Below are 23,247 nucleotides of genomic sequence, written 5' to 3'. Positions count from 1 at the left end.
CAATCATTTTCTGTATTCATTTTTATTTTTACATTTATTTAGGCTTTTTTCCCCTCTGTTTTCACCTGGTGATCTGGCCAGTAACACACCTCCTGTATTTAAGAAATATTACCAATCAGCGCAACCTGCTAATAAACTTCCAAAAATTATCTTCTGTATAAACAAAAAAACCTTCCCTGTTGTTCGCTGAACACTGAAAAGTGAATTTCACATCACCCTCTAGTAAATGATCAAGAAGAATTAGTGCAGCGCAACACTATTACCTCCCCTATTCTGTATATATGTGTATACAGCAAATATAAAGTGATAAATAACAAATAATAACCCAGTAAATTATATGAAATCATATGAAAATCCAGTCCACATAGAAAAGTCCAACAGAAAAACTGTGAAGTATTTGGTGAAAAATATATAGTAAAATAGATAGTCAAATAATACCTCCTCCTCTTCCTCTAGTGGCAAGTGCACCTCCACCGCTCACCTCATATACAGTATGTTACATACGCTCATCTGGATACTCTCCACCTCCTCTAACCAAGAACCACAATCTTCCTCCAGGCTTATTAAGCCTTCCTTGCAATCAGACAACCATCGATATCGACCCATGCAAGAAAAAGGCCATAACATAGTGATCTCCGTATAAAATTTATTAAATCCCCCGCAATAAAATTGCACTTACAAACAAAAAAATATGAAATGTTTTAAAATCAGTCCTCAACCAGCTCACCCTTCCGCTAGCAAGATGACGGCGGTGTGACGTCATGGGCTCGGCTCCTCCTCACTAGATGCATTATGCCCTCCAATAGGGCTTCTTTAGAAGGTGCCTGAGCCTTTATATAGAAACACCTACTCCCCCATGATAACTCATTGTCCGTGTTTCCTAAGGGAACAGGAAGTGTGTTGGTAGCCTCGGTGCCAACCAGTAGTGCATTATCACACCTCCTGATCAGACCAGGGAAGCAAACAATCACTCCCAAGACCTTTAGGCTACGTTCACACTAGCTTTGTTAGCAGGTGTCAGACAGGCGGTTGCGGAGCGTTAATACCATTTAACTTCATTATAGGCGCTTGTGGTGTGGTTTTAACGCTTGGCAAACGCCTATCAACCGCCTCAAAGCCATGCATAGGGCATTTGAGGAGCGTTAAAAACACTTTCCAAACACCTGTCTAACACCTGTCAAACGCTATAGGGGCGTTTGGCAAGAGTTAGAAATAAAGTCAAGTGTGAACGAGCCCTTAGAATCTAATACTCTGCATTTCCAGAAACCTCAGATCACATTGGTGTACATGAAAATAAAACGCCAAAAGACATAATATCCACTGCCAAATGCACATATAATAATAATAAAACTTACAAAAAATATACAGAGTCAATACATACAAGTCAATATATATATATATATATATATATATATATATAAACATATAATTATAAATAAATTCCCACTTCTCAGCTATTACTAATAAAACAATATATGGCTTGCCAAAGTAATTTACCTGGCCTGCCCGTCATTCAGAGCCAGCGGTTTTCCTAGGGGCGTGCGGGGGGGGGGGGGTGGAATCGCACCCGGGTGGCACCTGCCAGAGGGGTGACACCCAGGGCTGCCAATCCGATTGCCTCTGCCATTTGCTGTCACTAACACAGCAGAGCGGAAAGCAGGAGGCAGAACACTTTGCTGAAAAGAGGGTGGGAGTTGCTGGAATTAACTTTCCAAGTTAACCAGCTGGTGATTGGTAGCTTGTTAATATGAAACATTAACTCCGGCAGCTCCTGCCTTCTATTCAGCGCTGCTTTCTTATGCTCTACATGCCAAGCAAGGTAGGAAGGGGCAGAGCTGCTGAGGCGATGTAATGTGAAGAAGGGGGAATAGATTCAAGGGCCTGTGTAATATGAAGTGGGCTGTGTCAATACACAATAAAGGGGGCTGTGTAATGTGCAAGCAAGATGTGTACTATAAAGGGGCCTGTGTAATGTGTAGGGGTCTGTGTAATGTAAAAGGGTCTGTGTAATATACAAGGAGGCTGTGTAATGTAAAGGGGTCCAGAGGTGCAGGTGCTGTGTAATAAAAGGGGGGGGGGCAGTGCAAGGGCTATGTAAAGGGGGTTTTCCTGCATTTTACCCACAGTTAGACCTGCAATCCTATAGATTTCTATTAGATTGCACATTTTCTGAAAGCACACCAAAAGTCCCACGTGATGCATTTTTTGGCGTGCAAAAAAGATATGTGGGTGTGCATAGGAATTTGTTCATATTTTTTTTCAAACTATAGTCCGGCCCCCCAAAAGTCTGAGAGAGAGCAAACTGACACCCTGTTTAAAAAGTTTGAGGACCCTTGCTATAGGAGATAAAACTTTTGTTTCGAAAATCCAAAAAGATTCGCTCTGACTTAAATGCCGGATAAAGTTACCCCCCCCCCTTCCAATGTTTACTTATTTTTTCCACCCCCCAAAATGTCAATCCTTTGGGAATCTTCCCATGAACATTCCTAAAATGCTTAGAGACACTATGGTCCTTTTTCAATAATAATAATAATAATAACTAGAAAAGGTACAATTTCTGGGGAAATTGTGTGAAGTGTTCTTGCCTCCACCAGTAGTCTACAACTGGAGTGGGCGGAGTAACTGGGTGGAGTATCTTTTGTCACTCTGCTGCCTGCTCACACACCTGGGTTCCTGGCAACTCACTCTACAGCAAGGGCAGAGGAGCGGTTAAAAACAAACTGCTCCAACTTGCTCACTTCACTGGCGGTTGCCATCTTCAAATGGTTGTAGTTTTAAAATTATAAATTCTATACCGAAGAACTTTATATTGTGAGAATCACAAGACCCAGACCTACATTTTGATGCATAGTATGTCTCTGAAATATTAAAAATGAAGGCACAGTCGCAGTTTAGAAATTGCCCTTCAAATTTGAGGTGGCTAGAGTGGAGTTTCAATGAATGTCAATGGGCGGCATGAGTTGCAAACAAATGGTCATATTGTGAAAACTATCAGGACTATGTCTTAGCCATGGACATTTTTAGTGGCAGCAGGGATAGCTGAACATTATAAGATTTGTGTAGGTGGGCTTGAAAATGAGGGAGTGATGGCAGTTTAGAAATCATGTCCTGATTTTTCAGCTCACACTTTAGCTTTTGTCAGCTCACACTCTAGTTTTGAACATTGCACCATTCCTTCCCTATGGGACCAATTTCACCACAAAAACGGCGATATTTCATGAACCATTTGGCGAAATGTTCCACAAAGTAATAGCACACCAATCTTGAACAATCCACACGTTTCGGTATATTACTATGTAGTGTAAAAACTGTGGGAGGAGTTAGGGTGGTAAATTTGGCTATAATAATAAGAATATATATGTGAGATAACAGTAAGTGGTCTTGCCATGCAAGAACACTTAATAATATTATGCTCAAAAATTCTTATCTGTAATGGTCTAGAACTAGGTCCAACATATTGGAACGAGCATGGGCATTCTAACATGTAAATAACCCCCTCTGTGGTACAGGTAATAAAGTCCTTTATTCTGTATGCCCTTCCTGTGGCCCTTGCAACAAATTCCTTGACTTTCTTATTAACCTTAGACATTCTACATGCTAGACATTTCCCACAGGTATAGAAGCCCCTCAGATCCAGGACCCCATCACTCTTGGTTTTAACCAGAGTGTCTAACATACCTGGGAATATTATATTCTTAAAATTTGGAGCCTTTTTATAAACAAACTTCGGATGTGGTGGTAACACATTCCCCAAGATTTTATCTTTAAGTCAAATGTTCCAATATTTTCTAAAGATGTTTTCCATCTTTTTCCATTGTATATTATAATCTAGTACAATTTTGTATTCCTCTCCTGTCCCTTGGCCCCTAATCCCACCATTATTATCCTCAGTGAGCCCCTTTTCATCTAGATTCTTTTCATAGCCTTTCTTGACAAACATAGCTTCAAAGATCTCAAATTGCTGCAAAAATCCTCCATGTTCGTGCAGTTCCTTCACAAACAAATGAACTGCCCCTTGGAAATGTTAAAAAGCCAAGGTTTATGATGACAGCTACTGTATCAATGGCTATATATCCGTTTCTATCCGGTGGCTTGCAGTAGTTCTCCGTATATATACCACCCTCTCAATATGAAATTTCCAGATCCAGAAACACTATATTAGATCTATCATATTCCATGATAAAACAATGTTTTTGTTATTGGAATTTAACTTATCCATAAAGGAAAGGAGACTGGTCTCAGCAAATCATGAACAAGTCATCTATTATATAGTAAATAGGCTATTGTTCTTTGAAAACCGCTTCTTCCTCCCTGTGGGCTAAAAACAAATTGGCCACACTGTGAGCGAAGCAGGCTTCCATGGCTACTCCAGTAGTTTGTAAAAAGCTAATTAGACAGCCTCACAAATTCAGGGCTGTCCTTATGAGGCTCAACTATCTCCTTTCAGTTGCTCTATTTGTGTATCCAGATTCTTAATCTTAATTTGTTTACGTTTAAACAAAAATTTTAATAACTCAATCCCTTTTGTGTTAAAAAATTGTATTAACCATTCAGGGACTCATCATCATTTAAGTCATCATTTGGTGAGACATCCCACCTCAAACGGTGTGAAACCATATTGGCAGCAATATGTCTATCAAAAGTGACCATATCTCACCATGCTTGTGTATTTTTTCCGAAAGCATGATTCAATTTCCTAAAAGGATGATTTAAATCTCCTATTTTGTTACCGTTCCTATCCCCTGAAAAAAACTTAATACAAATCAACATTCCTTTGTTCAAACATAGTGAAAACATCCATGATTGCTGCTGATTGTATGTGAAATATCATGCTCAAAATATACAAATATTACAAATCAACAACCTGCTACTAAAAATCAAAAAATGATCTCCTGTATAAACAAAAGCCTCCTGTATTAGAGTACCTCCACTCTGGATGAAGGAGCAACAGGGACACCTTTGGACAGCAATACTGTCAGTCTGGGGGGAGGGGAGTGTTACTTGTACTAGCAGATTTAGACACATTAACAAATTGAAGCCACACTTCTGCTAAGACTAGGTTCACACCTATGTGTTTTTAGTGCATTTGCAGATCTGCAGAAACACACCATAGTCCATTTAACATTTCCTAGTGGTCTAGTTCACATCTATGCAGTTTCCTGCAGTGCATTTTTGGAAAAGGTGCAGGGTTAACTTTGAGCTGTATAGACGTCAATGGAACTGCATAAAAAATGCATTAAACATGCAGTAGCCTCCCTGGCGGTATTCCAGAGTGTAGCTCGGGGTAAAGTTTCAGTACCACAAGTGGTAACCCCGAGATACACTCAGGCTTACCATGCTCTGGGATCCCTCGATCACTTACCTTGTCTTGCGCTCCCGCGATGTCCCTCCTGCAGTGTCCCCTGTAATGTCCTCCGGCATCTGTCATCTGGGTTCCGTCCCCTGCGAGCGTCGGGACGTACAGGGATGGAACTGGGGCAGCACAGTGGCTAAATGGTTAGCACTTCCACCAGGCAGTACTAGGGTCGCTGGTTCAAATCCCGACCAAGGCACCACCTGCCTGGAGTTTGCATGTTCTCCCTATGCCTGCGTGGGTTTCCTCTGCGTACTCCAGTTTCCTCCCACTCTCCAAAAGACATGCTGATAGGTTAATTGGCTCCTGTCTAAATTGGCCCTAATATGTGTATGTATGGATGTGAGTTAGGGACCTTAGATTGTACACTCCTTGAGGGTTGGGGACTGATGTGAATGTACAATATATATATGTAAAGTGCTGCGTAAATTGACGGCACTATACAAGTACCTGAAATAAATAAACTGGTGGGAAATTTGAAAATGACAAAAAGTGACATTCACCAAATTCACTAAAATAACATTACTGTATCAATCCATTTCACATACATTTTGTCCCTAGTGCTTTGTCCTGTGCCCTGCCTACATTTTTACTGTTCTTTCTGACTGGAAAGTGAGAAATGTCCATGGCGTCCAAAAACCGTCCCTTTAGGTCAAAATCTGTTTTAGACCAGCTAGAGAACAGCGATAGTAAATTAGAACTACTTGCAGAATTGAGTGATAATGATTCGTGGGGAAATTCGTCATCAGACACTGAAAACGATTTTGCGACTTTGCTCAGTGATGTGCAAACTTGGCGCTATATTTCAAATTTCAGTGTTTTTGGTTTGATTATATTATTGAATTAAATTTATTATTATATTATTATTTTTTATGATTATTTATTAAATTATAATTTATGATTTCGTGTTTAAAATTTTAACATACCCGGGATGTTTACTAGACTCTTGTTCGGTCAGATTTCAGTGAGTTATTACTAAAAATTACAGGCCTACAATAAAAAAAATACATATTTCCATGCAGAAAAATGTACCGCTTTGAGCACAGAAATATGGACATAATCAGACCGCTAGGGAAGTTAAAATGCATCCAGATTAATTTTTTGTAAGGTTTTGTATTTAACAGTCTCCTCATACAAAAAAAAATGCAGAAGCATGAAAACACATCAAAAACATTGCCGCAAAAAATGCATCAACAGCACACTCATAGATGTGAACCAAGCCTTACACTTTATAAGCAATTACTTTTGTTCGTTCTGGGATAAAGTTTTAAATCAATAAAAGTTGATCATTATAAGCACCCCTGTCAGTGGTAAATGGTTTGTCTCAGCCCTCTAACTGCTACATCTGCAGGGCAGCTCGTTCTATTGAAAAATAACAGACTTACTAGTTAGATCACCAGGTGCAAGTAAAAGAAGGAAAGCCTAAACAATAAAACAAATGCAGGCATCATATCTAAGAATTGGTAAGCTGCAACATGATAAGTTTGCTTTTCATTTTAAAACTATTTACATATAAATTATTTTTTACATTTCCTTGAAATATAGGTGACTGCTAGCTGGAATTGTTATAAAAAATCATATTGCATACAATAGTGAAAATATTGAACAGCTACAAGTATAAATGTGTAAAATCCCATCAAAATTATTTATTCTGGCTATTGTTGCAATATTAACTAAGAAATTGTATTTTCGGGATGCAGTATAATATCTTTTTATGTATGCCCATAAGGATGCAGTCATTTTTTGGTTTGTTTGTTTTTCAGGCCACACTCAGACGACTATCAGAACCTGTAATAACTGCAGAATTAAGATATACTCTCAATGCTTCTGCACTTCCGCCTATACTACGCAGTGTGAAGCCGACAGCTCATGTGGGAGCGTCAGATATTCAATTGGTAAAATTATTCTGACCTCAGATTGCATTAATAATATTTTCAAGAACTGTACTTCCAATTACTACCTATTTTTGTTGTAAACATATTCTGGGTAGACCATGCCGATGTAGCCGCTGAATGTTTACAAAATGAGTACCTGGTAAGAGGTTCTGTATTAAAGGGCATCATTTTAAAGCCACGCACAATTGGTTCCATAATTCTTTGCCTGTTGGATCATGCAATTATAAAGCAGTTTTGCCATCACTGAATCAAGTTTTGTTAACTTCCCATCTGGAGTTTCAATTTCCAGGTCTAAGTAAAGTTATAGTACAAAGAATATGTTACAGATGATAACCCTGGTGGGCGACGTGGGCCCACCCAAGGTGCGGAGTTCAAGTAGCACCTTGGTCTTCACCAGAGCACCCCCCTCCCCCCCCCGAACCAGTGACAGCAGACTGTCACATGTAGTTAAGTCGGAACTTCACTCTATAGGGAATGTTCCGCTTTATGTCACGCTGACAGCTCGAGAGGAGAGCTGGTAATCGGCTTTCCGCGGAGGGGACATGTACACTGATCATCAGGGCACTGATGATCAGTGTGCTCTGATGATCAGTGTGGCCCCAGAAGTGTCACCTGTCAGTGCTCATCAGTGCCAGTGCCCATCAGTGCCATGTGCCAGTGCCCATCAGTACCACATTAATGCCACATATCAGTGTATACTAGTGCACATCAATGCCACATATCAGTGCCCATCTGAGCTGCCTTTCAATGTCACCCATCAGTGCCAGTCAGTACCACCTATCAATACCAATCAGTGCCACCTATCAGTGCCAGTCAGTGTCGCCTATCAGTGCCAGTCAGTGCCGCCTAACAGTGCTAGTTAGTGCCGCCTAACAGTACCATATATCAGTGTCATGTATCAGTGCTGCCTTTCAGTGCCCATCAGTGATGCCTGTCAATACCCATCAGTGCAACCTACCAGTGCCTCCTCATCAGTGCCCATCAGTGCCACCTATCAGTGTCCATCAGTGCAGACTATCAGTGCCCATCACTGCAGCCTCATTAGCGCACATCAGTGAAGGAGAAAAATCACTTATTTACTAAATTGTATAACAAAAACTAAGAAAAAACATTTTTTTTTTCAAAATTTTCAGTGGTTTTTGGTTTGTTTAAGAAAAAATAAAAATCCCAGAGGTGATTAAATACCACCAAAAGAAAGCTCTATCTGTCTAAAAAAAATGATAAAAATGTCATATGGGTACAGTGTTGCATGACCGCGCAATTGTCATTCAAAGTGTGACAGCGCTGAAAGCTGGAAATTGGCCTGGGCAGGAAGGGGGTATAAGTGCCCTGTAGGCTAGTGGTTAAAGTCCAGGCAGAGGATGAGGTAAGAAGCAGGCAAGAGATTAGGGAAGCAGAGATTTGGCAACAAAGGCAGGATATAAAGGCAATATCAGGTGTTCTGGGTGAGTAAGGCAGACCAATGGCAATCTCACAAGGGAGGCAAGAAGTCACAATGCCAGCCATCATAAGCAAAGAAGTTCAAATACCCTTCTTGGTCCATGTGCTCACCCAGCATCATACCAATTCACACTCACAGTCAGGCCCCTTGCACATGGGGTTGGCTGCTGTGCATGCCACCTGGCATTTAATGCACCCAGGAGGAATAGGTGCAGTATCCAGCCCCTGTGGGCATTCGTCCCTGAATACACAGGTCCTTAAACACGACTTTTATGACAGGCTAAAATACATTTCAGCTGGACTCTGTACAGTTGAGCTATTCACCAGTTGATACAGGCTATGCTTCCTTTGGAACTCAACAGAAGACATTTTAAAAGAGCCCTTTTTTCCAGAATAAAAATTTGGAAGCAGCTAATGTCACTGTAATGCTAAGTACTGAAGTACTATTTATTTTTCTGGAATGGAGTAGGCACCCACACTTCCTGCACTGCATGGGTTAAATGCTTGTTTTGTTTTTGGGGATTGGAAAAAGTATAAATACTTACCTGTAATAGAATGACAAATCCAAACATTCCATTCTGTTAGTATCAACCAGGCAGACCCTTACACTACATAGCTGATGGCAAGCAAGCACAACAGAGTGCGCAGACTAATTGTAGTGGGTAGCTTACAATTTCTCACAAACAAAATTTGGCAACTCACATGGAGATGAATATAAAATACTTATCATCAATGTCAGGAGGGAGTTTCTTCCAGGCAGGGCATCAAAGGCAGTCACAGTAGAAACACTGGTGTTGAGTGGAGAGACACCTGTAGTAACTGAGAAGACAGCAAGAGTGCGCCAATCTAAGTGCAGTAGTAAAGGAAGTGAAATGGCACAAGATAACAGGCAACTCACTCAGGTCACATCTGAGAGCTAAAACACCTCCACTGTTAGGTAGTGTTGTGGTATCCCAGGAGACCCGGCAGCCACAAGGGAGGAAGCTACACACTACGTTCGGTAGAATGCAGATGAAACTGGAAATTATGTAACCGGAAGTGACATTACAGGACATTAGAAGGCCTGGATATGTGTTTCAAGGCATTTCCACCTCTTTATCAAGCCAGGAAAATGGCACAAGGGTGAGCTGTATTTATACTGTGGCCAGGCATGGAACTACAAGGCCCAGCAATGCGAAAATGAATGTAAAATAAGTACAAACCATGAGTGTCAAAACATATTGCTAATAAAAAGTGGAAAACACAGTGTGAGCAAATAAGAATTGAAAAATAAAAAAATATATACAAACCAAAACGATGGAGAGGGAATGATACAAAACATCATGTATAATACTAATTGGAGTATGTAATAATCTATATAAAACCAGGGGGTGCCATTAAACCAAATCCAAAAAACATAAATGGTAAATTCAAAATACAGTATATCAGCCTGGGAGTTGTGCTTTGTTTTTGTGAACTGTAGGCAAATGATAGAAGTAGGGAGGTTGGAACATATGTTTAAACAGGAAGGCATGACATTGTTATACTTCCTCAACACAAAAGGCGTGACATCGGTACCAAAAATCATTTCAAGCCAACAGCAGGCAACTTGTATCTTCATTGTACAAGTTGCCATCACCCAAAATGGGTAAATAACAACCCCAAAAGCTAATATTGTCGCCTCAACCACAATTGTTCGCACCAAAAGATCTCAAGTTGAAAAGTAAGGTTCCAAAATCCAAATTTTGTGATAAGGGCCATACCTCCAAGTTTATAGAAGATGCCTACAGGCATTATCTCACAAGGTCAAACACTGAGAGGCCTTAAAAAGAAAGCGATCAACCCATCAGATTTGTCACTCAGTGCCATCAGCAGTACATACAGATGGAGAGAATTTTCTCAAAACATTGGTTTATCCTATTACAGGACCCCATAGCAAGACCTTCAAACCCAGGCAAGCCATAATTATCCTATAAAAGGACCACTAACCTCAAAGGTAAAAATTGCACGTAGCAAGATCTTGTACACCCCCAAACCCATCATACAACCTGGTAACCTATTTGGTAACTTGATCGGTATGTACCATTTTCCTAAACTGTTCATCCTAGTACATCATCTACTGCCTCGCATGTCCTTGTGGCCTTCTATACTTTGGAAAGACCATAAGGACCCTGAGGGTCTACGTGTGTGGGCCTTTGAGTCCATTCCACCAACATTCTCCATCGGAGAACACTTTAAGAGGCTCTGCAGAAGGAAGACATACTGTACTTTTTGACCGAATTCCCTCAATGAAGAAATCAAGATTAACACTTAACATTTAACATACTTGTGTCCAGGGGCGGACTGACAAATCATGGGGCCCCGGGGCAATAGGGGATCATGGGGCCCCTGTGTCCTTGCCCAAACTCAAAAAAGCCTATGAAAAAGGTACCAGAGGCATCTCATGGGGCCCCCTACTGACCCCGGGCCCTCGGGCAGTGCCCGAGTTTCCAAATGGTCAGTCCGCCCCTGCTTGTGTCTCCAAAAGTGTCCTCCTGTACTTAGCATCACTAGGATTGCCATTCAGTAGCTTCAGTGGAATCCTTACCTCTGATTATGATTTATTATGTATTACTATGACTCCTTACGCATTGTCTTTTTTTAGTTATTTCATTTTCTTTTATTTTTCATCCTTTCACATCCCTGTTTTAGTCCAGTGTGCTTCCTGTTCCCTCTCATATATTTCCAATTTGAGCATAACAGCTTTTTATGCATTGTGTTGTACTTATTGACACTATTGGCTGTATACATCAGTGCCCTCTTGTGCTTCCAACTAACTATTACATTCCATTTACAAACTATTTAAATCAATGGTAATACATAGTTTCGATAAATTTTGAATTTACCATTTATGTCCTATATTTTTGGCTTTGCTTTAAATAGATTATTGCATACTCTACTTATTAATATTATACATAGGGTTTTAATTTGACCCCCCCCCCCCCAATAATTTTGGTTTGTATATTGTAGTATTTTTTCATTTATTATTTGCTCACATCGTATTTTCTACTTATTATTTGCAATATGTTTTGACACTGTCATGGTTTGTACTTGTTTTACATTAATTTTCACACTCCTGGGCTTTGTAATCCCATGCCTGACCACAGTATAAATAGGGATTACCCCTGTGGCATCCTCTTGGCTTGATAAAGAAGTAGAAATGCCTTGAAATGCATAGCCACACTCACTAGTGTCCCGCAAAGTCACTTCTGGTGATGTTATTTCCCGTTTCATTTGTGCTCCACTGAATTCAGATCTGAAATTCCTTCTTTCTTCCCCATGGCTACTTTGATTAAATAAAACATATACTGCTCAAAAAAAATTAAAGGAACACTTTGAAAACACATCAGATCTCAATGGGGAAAAATAGCATGCTGGATATCTATACTGATATGGAATGGGTAATGTGTGAGGAATGTAAGGATGCCTCATCACTTGATGGAAATGAAAATTATCAACCTACAGAGGACTGAATTCAAAGACACCCAGAAAACCAAAGTGAAAAAATGATACAGAAGGCTAGTCCATTTTGCTGAAATTTATTTGTAGCAACTCAAAATGGTACTCAGTAGTTTGTATGGCCCCCAAGTGCTTGTGTGTATGCCTGAAAACATTGGGGGCATGCTCCTAATGAGAAAACAGACGGTGTCCTGGGGTATTTTCTCCCAGATCTGGACCAGGGCATCACTGAGCTTCTGGACAGTCTGAGGTGCAACCTGGTGGTGTCGGATGGACTGAAACATGATATCCCAGAGGTGTTCTGTTGGATTTATTTGAGGTGAGCGTGGGGGCGATTTAATGGTATCAATTCCTTCATCCTCCAGGAACTGCCTGCATACTCTCACCACATGAGGCCAGGCATTGCCATGCACCAAAAGGAACCCAGGATCTGCTGCACCAGCGTAGGGTCTGACAATCGGTCCAAGGATTTCATCCCGATACCTAATGGCAGTCAGGGTGCCATTGTTTAGCCTATAGAGGTCTGTGCGTCTCTCCATGGATATGCCTCCCCAAACCATCACTTATCCACCACCAAAACAGTCATGCTGAACAATGTTACAGGTAGCATAATGATTTCCACAGCTTCTCCAGACCCTTTCACTTCTGCCACGTGCTCAGGGTGAACCTGCTCTCATCTGTGAAAAGCACAGGGCACCAGTGGCAAACCTGCCAAGTCTGGTGTTCAATGGAAAATGCCAATTGAGCTCTATGGTGCCGGGCAGTCACCACAGGGCCCACTAGAGGACAAGGACGTTGGGCCCTCAGGCCTTTCTCAGGATGTCTGTTTCTGATTGTTTGGTCAGAGACATTCACACCAGTGGCCTGCTGGAGGTCATTTTTTAGAGCTCTAGCAGTGCTCATCCTGTTCCTCCTTGCACAGAGGAGCAGATACCGGTCCTGCTGATGGGTTAAGGAGCTTCTATGGCCCTGTCCAGCTCTCCCAGAGTAACTGCCTGTCTCCTGAAATCTCCTCCATACTCTTGAGACTAAGCTGGGAAACACATCAAACCTTCTGGCAATGGCATGTATTGATGTGCCATCCTGGAGAAGTTAGACTGCTTGTGTAACCTCTGTAGGGTCCAAGTATCACCTCATGCTACCAGTAGTGACACTGACCCTAGCCCAAATGCAAAATTATTGAAAATCAGTCAGAAAAGATGAGAAAGGAAAAAAATGTCAGTGGCCTCCACCTGTAAAACCATTCCTATTTTGAGGGTCATGTCATTGTTGCCCATCTAGTGCACGTGTTAATTTCATTAACACCAAAGCAGCTGAAACCGATTTAACAACCCCCTCTGCTACTGAACTGACCAGATCAATATCCCAGGAGTTTAATTGACTTAATGATATACTCTGATTAACTGCTTCCGCACCCCCCTATAGCAGAAATACTGCTACAGGGCGGCATGGGTGCTCAAAGTCACATATATATATGTGATTTTGCATCTCCAGGTAGGGGGCGTGTGCGCGCCTTACCAGTGCCACCATTTGTGGCCTCAGCTGTCATTCACCAGGTCCCGACCGGTGATTGATCACCGAGTATCTTCGACAGGGGAGAGACCTGTGTATAAACAATACAAATCTCTCCCCTGTCAGCTCCTGCACACTGCAGTGTGCTTACAGTGAAACACAACACACAGCACACTTAGTAAAACACACACACAGCACACAGTTAACCCTTTGATCACCCTAGATGTTAACCACTTCCTGCCCAGTGCCATTAGTACAGTGTCAGTGCTTTGATCAATGTATTGGTGTCACTGGGGATGTCAGTGACACCAAGTCAGTTCTCCCCAGTGTCAGAATGCCCGCCGCAGTTCTGCAGTCTCGCTATAAGTCGCTGGTTGCCATCATTACTAGTAGAAACTTTTTTTTTTTAAATTCCGGTATCTATACCACCATTTGTAAACACTATAAATTTCACGTAAACCAATTAATTTACACATATTGGATTTTTTTTAACAAAGATGTAGCAGAATACATTTTGGCCTAAATTTATGACGAAATTTGATTTTTTAAATTTTTTTACTGGACATGTTTAATAGCAAAAAGTCAATAATATTGTTTTTTTTTTTTCACAATTGTCGGTCTTTTTTTTTTTTATAGGTGACACAGGTGATCAAATACCACTGATAGAAAGCTCTATTTGTGGGTAAAAAGATGTAAATTTAATTTGGGTGCAGCGTTGCATGACTGTGCAATTGTCAGTTAAAGTATTGCAGCGTCATATTGCAAAAAATACTCTGGTCAGGAAGGGGGGGTAAATGGTTAAAAAGTATTCCTTTAATTTTTTGAGCAGTGTATTTGCTTTGGATTTGTTTGCTATTCTGGTAGAGTACTTATTTGCGAGTTTTGATGCCATCTAGTGGCTTAATTTCATTCTTATTTCATGATTTCTCTTATTTATAACTTTATATTATATGTTTATTAATTTTGTAGTTATAACTTAACATTTTATTACAACAATATAACATTATACCTTCATGCTATTTTTATTTTTAGGATCACTAATAGTAGGAAGAAAAATATTTATTATGTTTTTAGTGCTTTATCCAGTGCATGCTGTTGTTTATGAAAGTGTCATGAAACTTTTTGCATAGGCTCTAGTATAAAAGACTATAATAGAATATACTTTATTGATATGCATTTTTAGTAGTATAAATAGATTATAGATAGATCAATCCAAAATATCCTAATTTATGATTTATTTATGTATTTTTTTATAGCAAATGTGACCTTTTAACATAGTTTACAGATATTCTATGAATCATTTTATGGTTTTATTCACACCTGTGTGTTGCAGGAATACACACAAAATAGCACACTTTCCCAGGTTGCCCTTTTGTAGACTTGTGAGGACGCAATTAACTCTTATCACAGTATCATGCATTTTTGCACAGTGAGATTTTTAAAATGTGTCAGCCTGGGTTCACGTATATGCGGTGCGGTATATCACATGTGATTCGCACATGAACCACAACGCAATCCTGTGCAAATCACATGTGATTTGTGTGCAGTGTGATTGGAGCCATACATCTTGTATGGCTCCAATCACACCACATCTGCACCAAAAAGTTGCAGGACCCTTTTTTTGGTGCGCACTAGAATCGGATCTCATGAGTATTCACACCCATGCAATCTGCACATCACACCGTGTTTTTGCGGACCAATTTTGGGGGTGTTGTTAACTTAAAATACACACCCGCAGCAGTTCGCATGAACGGGATGCAATTCTGATGCGGTGCGGAATTTGCACTGAAAATACTGTGAATTCCGCACTGCATCAGTGTGAACCCAAGCTCAGGCACCTTTTCTCAGCATAAGGCAACCATTTAAATTAATGGGCTACTCTAAACACACTGAACAGGAACGCACAAAAATCCTGCATGCCTCTAAGCTGCACCTCTGAGATGTGAAAAGAACCTTAACTGCTTCCCACCAAAGCCAATTCTGGCATTTCTCTCCTACATGTAAAATATAAATTTTTTTTGTTTGAAAATTATTCAGAACTCCCAAACATTATATATATTTTTTAGCAGAGAGCCTTGAGAATAAAATGGCATTGCTTCAATTTTTTATGTCACACAGACAGTATTTGTGCAGCAATTTTTCAAACACAATTTTTTTGGAAAAAATACACTTTAATGATTTTTAATGAAAAAAAACCCCACAATAAATAACCCAATTTTTTTGTAAAATATAAAAGATGATGTTACGCTCCTCTATGCTGGAAAGCATGAGATTAAAAAAAAATCATCTCAGGCTTTCCAGCAAAAAAATTTCAGTGATTACATTTGCCAGAGCCGGAAGTGACATCATGATGTTGCTTTTAGACTTCCAGAATCATAGAGATGCCCAGTCCATGGCCAGCTCTATGGTAACCCAGTGGATCGGTTCTCCCACTCCTGAACGCATGGGAGAACATGGAGATGTGCCGTTGGGCGGCATCCCCCCACCCTTAAAAGCAATCCAGTGGTAGCTGCAGGCATCATTCAGATATCTCCACTCAAACCCAAGGACGTCATATGATGTCATGTGGGCGGCAGGGGGTTAAAGTGCACCTGTGCCCAGGCTATGGACATTGACCACTTGCTGACCATGCACTGTAGCTTTACTGCTACAGTGCAGGCTGGCTGTGCAGAATCACATATATATAGGTGATTTGGCTTTTCTGAGTAAGGGGCACACATGTGCATGTCTACTCGCGCTGTCACTGGTTCTTTTAGATGCAGATCAGCAGGTCCCGGCCAATGATTCACAGGAGAGAGATCTGTGTTGGTAAACAACACAAATCTCTCTACTGACAGCGGGGATTTCCAGTCACATCGCTTAGTAAAACAGCATATATTGCACACATTACACATAGGTTAGGCACACAGTTAACCCTTTGATTGCACCAGATGTTACCCCTTCCTGCCCAGTGTCATTAATACAGTTTCAGCGCATTTTTTAGCACCAATCACTGTATTAGTGTCACTGGTGATGTCAGTTAGCCAGTGTCAGAATGCCCGCCGTACTATCAAAGTCCTGCTATAAGTCGCTAATCACCAGCATTACTAGTATAAAAAAAATTCCGGTAGCTATACCCTAATTTGTAGACGCTATAACTTTCACACACACCAATTAATGTAGACTTATTGGGATTTTTTTCACCAAAGACATGTTGCAGAATACATATAGCAGAATACATGTTGGCCTAAATTTATGAAGACATTTTGTAAATTATTTTTTATTGGATATGTTTTTTAGCAAAAGGTAAAAAATGTGTAAAATAGTTTTTTTTCTCAAAATTCTGGGTCTTTTTTCATTTATATCACATAAAATAAAAAAACAGGTGGTGATCAAATACCACCAAAAGAAAGCTCTATTTGTGTGAAAAATTATATAAATTTCATTTGTGTACGGTGTTGCATGACCACACAACTGTCAGGTAAATTAGTGCAGCTAATAGAAACCCCCTTCACAGAATTGCATGCCATTGCTCAGTTCTCTATTTCCCATATGTAAAAGTGTCTCTTGCAGACAATAATAGACTTCAGTTTCAAGAATATTGATGTTGAAAGAGAAAAAGGAAAGTGCCTCTAAGTGCAGCAAGACTGATTTGTTGATGGTTAAAAATTAGGGCCAGTCACATGTGTAATACAAAACTGTCTCCTTTATTGTAATTACCACAGTCTTTGCTGCACTTAGAGGCGCTTTCTTTTTTCTCTTTTGGTACTACACCAGAGTTTGCTTCTGCTCTCAGAGAACCTGCTCAGTACCTGGACTACTTCTGCAACAAAGACCTTTATATGGACTTTAATTCTGACAGTTATCCTGGACTTTCTCTGTATTCTCATTTCCAAAGAATATTGATATTTAACAAAGCTATTAATTTTTTTGAACAGGATCCGAAAGTATTTTTACCACAACTGGATGTGTAACAACATCAGACTGCAACAGGACCGCCCAACTAACAGGAGTCATGAAATTGTTCACCTACAATGCTACATGCTGCAACTCAGACAACTGTAATGGGGGCTTTGCGGTTCAAGCGCCTCACATCACCATCCTGACATTACTTGCCATCTTTGTTGTCTATGTTATATTATTAGGACCACAATAATGTTATATAAGACTGTTATAAACATAGAATGTGACTCATGTATATCCTATGTTACAATTTACATTAATATCACACAGCATTTACTTACATGTTTTTAACTCATGATAATCAGTGTTTCATTCATTTGATAATAAAAAGAGGCCGATGCACAAAGTTTAACATGAAGCTGTATTAATAGTCTTGCTGAGATGGATAAATACTACATAAAAGAATAATAGAGTGCATGTCATGTGACCAAGTGCAAAGGCTTCCAAACATGGCCAAAACTAAACTGAATACCTTTTTCTCCAGTAAATGTTGACACTTCAGGACTTCTTCTTTTCTTTGTAAAAGCTGAGACCCTAGAGAATAAATTGGTGGGTTTTGCAATTTTGTTATGTCACACGGTAATTGGGGAGTGGTTTTTCAAACCCAATTTTTGGGGAAGAAATACACAATACATAACACAATTTTTCTTAAAATAGAAAACATGATGTTACACCGAGTAAATAAATACCAAACGTCATGCTTTAAAATAGCGCTCGCCCTTGCAACGCCGACAAGTTGATGCTTTACAGTTTACCACTTTAGATTTATAGAGAAGGTCTGGTGCTAGAATTACTGATCTGACATTCGTGACAATACCTCACGTGTGGGACGATGGCTGTTTGTGTGTGTGTGCGGCTGATGCCTGCATTCACCTTTGCGCGCAAGCACAGGGGGACGGGGGCATTTTTTTTTTTACACTTTCACTTTAATTTTTTTATCACTTTTATTGCTGTCACAAGGAATGTAAACATCACTTGTGACAGCAATAGGCATGTGACAGGTATTCTTTATGGAGGGATCTGGGGTCAGTAAGATCCCAAATCCCTCCTCTGCCTTTAAAAGCATTTAATCACACCACGATAGGTGTGATTGAATGCTCTTCTTTTTTAAAAATAGCGCAGTTTATTTCCAAGCACACTGGACGTTATGTAAGGTCATTGTCACTATATCATAAAGCCCAACAGAGCCAATCTGGTCTTGTCGATTAGGACCCCCTGTGGAACAGGAGATCCCATTACAGCCAAGGACTGTGGCAGGAGGGGGGGACATCCCCTCCCACTGCTTGTAATAGCAGTCGAGTGAGCGGCTCTGATTGCTATTACAAGAGAGCTGACCATCACCTCTAAATGCAGCTGCAGGCATCATCCTGGTATAATGGCTCAAACTCCAGCGACGTACGGGTACAATGCTGCAGCCGAAGTGGATATCTATCCCAGCAAAATTGTAAGCTTTGTGTAAACTTTTGAGCATAGGTCCACTTTAGAGGACAATTTTACTCAAACTTTTTACTTTTTTATTGTAGATGGATGCTGGTGGGGGAAATCATTCCTGGATTTTTATAGTTCCACACCAGAAATCATGACTTCCCTGTCCCTCAAAGACAATGCTGTTTTAATAATGTAGAGCACATAGGAAATCCAGAGCTGAAACTGAATACTCCTTGAAAACTGCATACATGGTCATTTTGGAATCTACAATTTCAAATGTGTTTGGAAAGTGCTTTGAAAATGAGGATAGTGTTTGTCACCGAATTTCATCTCAGGGTAGCTAGGACCAGCATTTTCAGTTGCATCTGTACTGCATTTCCAATTCCATCTTTCCTCGAGGGAGATACAGTATAAGAAGCTGGGGTTAATTTAACCCATGTGTGCCCTGTTTTTACAAAACAAAAAATTAAAAATATGTTTTAGATGTACTGAACCATTACTGAACCATTACTGGATGAAAAAGTCTTATAGGATCATGTACACTGAGTACGCCTCTTTTAGGCAAATAACTATATAAGTACATTTTCAGTCTATACTCTATTTCCTCCCACACAGTTAATACACACACACCTATTTGCAATGAACTCCATTAATTTGGAAGAGTATAGGGAAGGTGGGCTATGTAATGACCACATATTTATTCAGTTGTTACCAGAAAAACTCTACAATGGCTGCTTTCTGTCTATCAATCACACGTCTTAATGGAGGTACTGGAGATTATCTACTTAGGTTCCATATTAGTGTGGTAACCCAAGCCATAACTAAAATGAGCCTTTTCTTTGCCACATTTCCACATATTTTATAACTTTGCCTCTAAAACGTTTATACCCTGTGAAAACATGGATAAACACAAACCACTGATTCACTAACCAAAGTTTCTTTAAAATGGAGACACAAGTATGCTCCTTATCAAGAATCTCAAACATGCATGTTGTGTTACAAATAAATAATTTTTCGATAATTGTAGTAGCTTCCTCACCAGTGTATTTCCTATATCTTCATGTAGGTGTCAGATACATCCTAGCACTAAGCCCTGAACACCCCTGAGAAGGTTTATCTACACCACACATGGGCCTTTCCTTCATAGCCTTTTTCTTTCTTTGACCTTGTTGGAATAAAATGTCAAATCAAATTGAAAATGTTATTATGTTTATCCTTGGTTTAGAGCTAGAAAACTTAGTGCCTATCTCCAGGGAAAACAAAACCTCTATCCCCGTATAGCAAGGGTTGAATGCTTGTTTACATCTAGGGGACCAGAAATGCACTTTTAGTTACCTGATCCCTGCTTCCATACAGCTGGCACTCCCCCACGCTCAGGCAGTAACTGTGCCTTGACGTCCTCACGTCTAGATCAGGGCCATGGGCACCGCATGGTGCTTGATGACTTTAGAAGACCTGCAACCACTGGAACATAGAGGAGAAGAGGCTGTGGGAATTGGTCTAGCAATGTGGAGGGAGCCTGTGGAAGTTAAACACCCCAGAAGGGACGCAGACAGCAAAAAAACTTGACAAAGTCTAACCATTTATTACTAGGTTTGATAAGCCAAGGGTTTGCCAAATCTTGTTCAAAGTTTGCCAAACATGAACTTAGAGATAGCTCTTATTGAAGTCAACAGTTGGTGAAATTTGTTGTTAAATTCTGGCCTTTTTATTGGTAATAGGCAAACTACTGTCAATAGAAGACAGGGGAAGCTTGGTGCTACCATGGGAAAATATACTAGTCCAAGAAAAAAATAAATAAAATATATATATATATATATGCCAAAAGCACCAAAACCTGGTTCAATGACCGTGGGATTACTGTGCTTGATTGGCCAGCAAACTCGCCTGACCTGAACCCCATAGAGAACCTATGGGGCATTGCCAAGAGAAAGATGAGAGACATGAGACCGAACAATGCAGAAGAGCTGAAGGCTGCTATTGAAGCATCCTGGTCTTCCATAACACTTCAGCAGTGCCACAGGCTGATAGCTTCCATGCCACGCCGCATTGAGGCAGTAATTACTGCAAAAGGGGCCCAAACCAAGTACTGAGTACATATGCATGCTTCTACTTTTCAGAGGTCCGATATTGTTCTATGTACAATACTTGTTTTATTGATTGCATGTAATATTCTAAGTTTCTGAGATTGTGGATTTGGGGTTTTCATGAGCTGTAAGCCATAATCATCACAATTATGACAAATCACGGTTTGAACTATCTTGCTTTGCATGTAATGAGTCTATCTCATATATCAGTTTCACCTTTTAAGTTGCATTACTGAAATAAATGAACTTTTTCACGATATTCTAATTATTCGAGTTTCACCTGTATATATAGTACAGCAGGAAGAGGGTAATTTCATTGAGCTTCGAAGGTAACATTGAAAATATACAAGACCATTAGCAACATGTTTGAGGGATGCCCTTAATTTGTATATAGTTGTACAATAAAGAACAGCGTGATTTTCACAGACACTCTGAGCACAAGCGTACACTGGCAATGCATATTTGGCTGTGGAATTAGCTTGGCTTATATACAGCACTATCACCCCAATCTGATATTTCAGGTTGAAAGAAAGGGTTTTTCAGGTATTTTTAGCATGCTTTTCATCAAACAGCAGCAAACCCACTTTGACTGGTGGTGGTTGTCTCTGTTGTCTCTGATGCAAAACTATCCTGCCTCTGGCCAATTTCTATTAGGATCTAATTAACAATAAGGGAACTGTTGATGGTACAGGAGTGTAAAATTGGCCATCACTGTTTTTTATTTTTCTATAAAAAGGAAGAAGACCAAAACTTCTGAAAGAAAGCCTGTTTCACTTAGTTTTTGTTTTAAGCATATCAAATACAAATACCAGAACTAAGGAAAAAAAAAACAAATTACCTCTTTTTTGAAAGCAGACACCCCAAGGTAATCACATTTTTTGCAACAATTATTTGTAAAAGAAGAAACATGTTGGTATTGAGGTTAAGGGTTTAATGTACAGATCACATACTGTGGAAGCATGGAGTTCAAGAGGTTGTTGCGCATATATATAGGATATGGGGGGTGAAGGGTCAACATACAGGTTGCATACAGAGACAGACTGGAGATCAGATGTACAAGAGAGGAGGGAATGAAAAGGTTAAAGAAACAACCCTGAAGAAAAGAGACAGGAGGCTCCCATCTGAGTGTAGTAATAACACTGTATTTAATAGCAAAGGATTAAAAACACTCACAAAGGAAGTAATAAAACAAGCTCATCTGTGTATATAAGAGATGACCATTCCTCAAAACGTCCTACAGGCGCCACTGGTGGTTGGTACAATAGTAGCTGGGCTGATGGAGATGGGGAAAGACATTGTAGTGGTCAATCCTACAGAGTGGTGGTGTTTTAGAGCCGATCCAGCAGCGTTTGTGCAGGAAGGAGCCTAGTAACCAGCATGGAACACTCTGGCAGGATGTGAAGCTAGATACTTTGGTTACGGCCTCCTTAGACCATATTACTACAGTTGTAATACTGTTGGTGATGGATATATATATCAGGGTGTGGCAGCACCCAATTATTGCAGAGTTCCCCTTTAAACTTTAACATTTCTAACAGCCTGTTTGCAAGGTCATCAGCTCACTTCCCCCCTCATTTCCTGTGATGTAATGTGTTCCAGTCTGTAGCTGGTACTCTTATTTTTAGCTGGAGATAAATTATCTAGCAAGGCCATATTTTGTATGGCTCAAATTTCATGACACAGAAATCGCATGTGAGTTGCACAGGAATGTGGTGCAGTTCCTGTGCCAATCCCATGCGATGTGACACATCGCATCAGTGTGAACCCGTGCTAAAACCATGATTTTATTCTTCATCGGTGCACCTGTTGAAAAGATGTCCCATTGCTTCCAGTATCAATAGGAAATAAAGAGGAATCTCGTTAATGGGGCAGAGACATCAATAGAACCCTGAAAGAGGCTTTAACTGGATGGAAATGGCTGTTTAGTTAATTGCTGTCAGTGCCAACCTGTCACAGTGACACTGGCATATCCTTTTCCAACACAGGGACAGGAAGTGAAGAAAAAATACCCAAATGGGTCACGGATATAAATTTGGAGTGGTCCAAGCTCCATCAACAACAAATAAACACAATACAAACAGCAGAGAAACTAGAACACCAGAGGGAATATAAA

The 23,247-nt window shown here is 40.1% G+C and overlaps 1 long non-coding RNA gene across 4 annotated transcripts in view; it reads left to right on the top strand.

Moving 5' to 3' along the window:
* LOC149447490 (uncharacterized) overlaps positions 1 to 21,393 on the top strand; it is a 114,938-nt gene extending 93,545 nt beyond the window's left edge. For all 4 annotated transcript variants that reach the window (XR_016305872.1, XR_016305870.1, XR_016305871.1 and 1 more), the window contains 2 exons: positions 7,117 to 7,248; positions 17,595 to 21,393. This is a non-coding gene — a long non-coding RNA (uncharacterized LOC149447490). The remainder of the gene's footprint in view (positions 1 to 7,116; positions 7,249 to 17,594) is intronic.
* The last annotated feature ends 1,854 nt before the right edge of the window (positions 21,394 to 23,247 follow it).

The sequence above is a fragment of the Staurois parvus genome, unplaced genomic scaffold (assembly GCF_062004578.1).
Source record: "Staurois parvus isolate SC_StPar_1 unplaced genomic scaffold, SC_StPar_1.0 ptg000684l, whole genome shotgun sequence".
In the NCBI taxonomy this organism is placed as follows: domain Eukaryota; kingdom Metazoa; phylum Chordata; class Amphibia; order Anura; family Ranidae; genus Staurois; species Staurois parvus.
The sequence above is the reverse complement of the archived record's forward strand: the minus strand, read 5'-3'. Positions and strand labels throughout refer to the sequence as shown.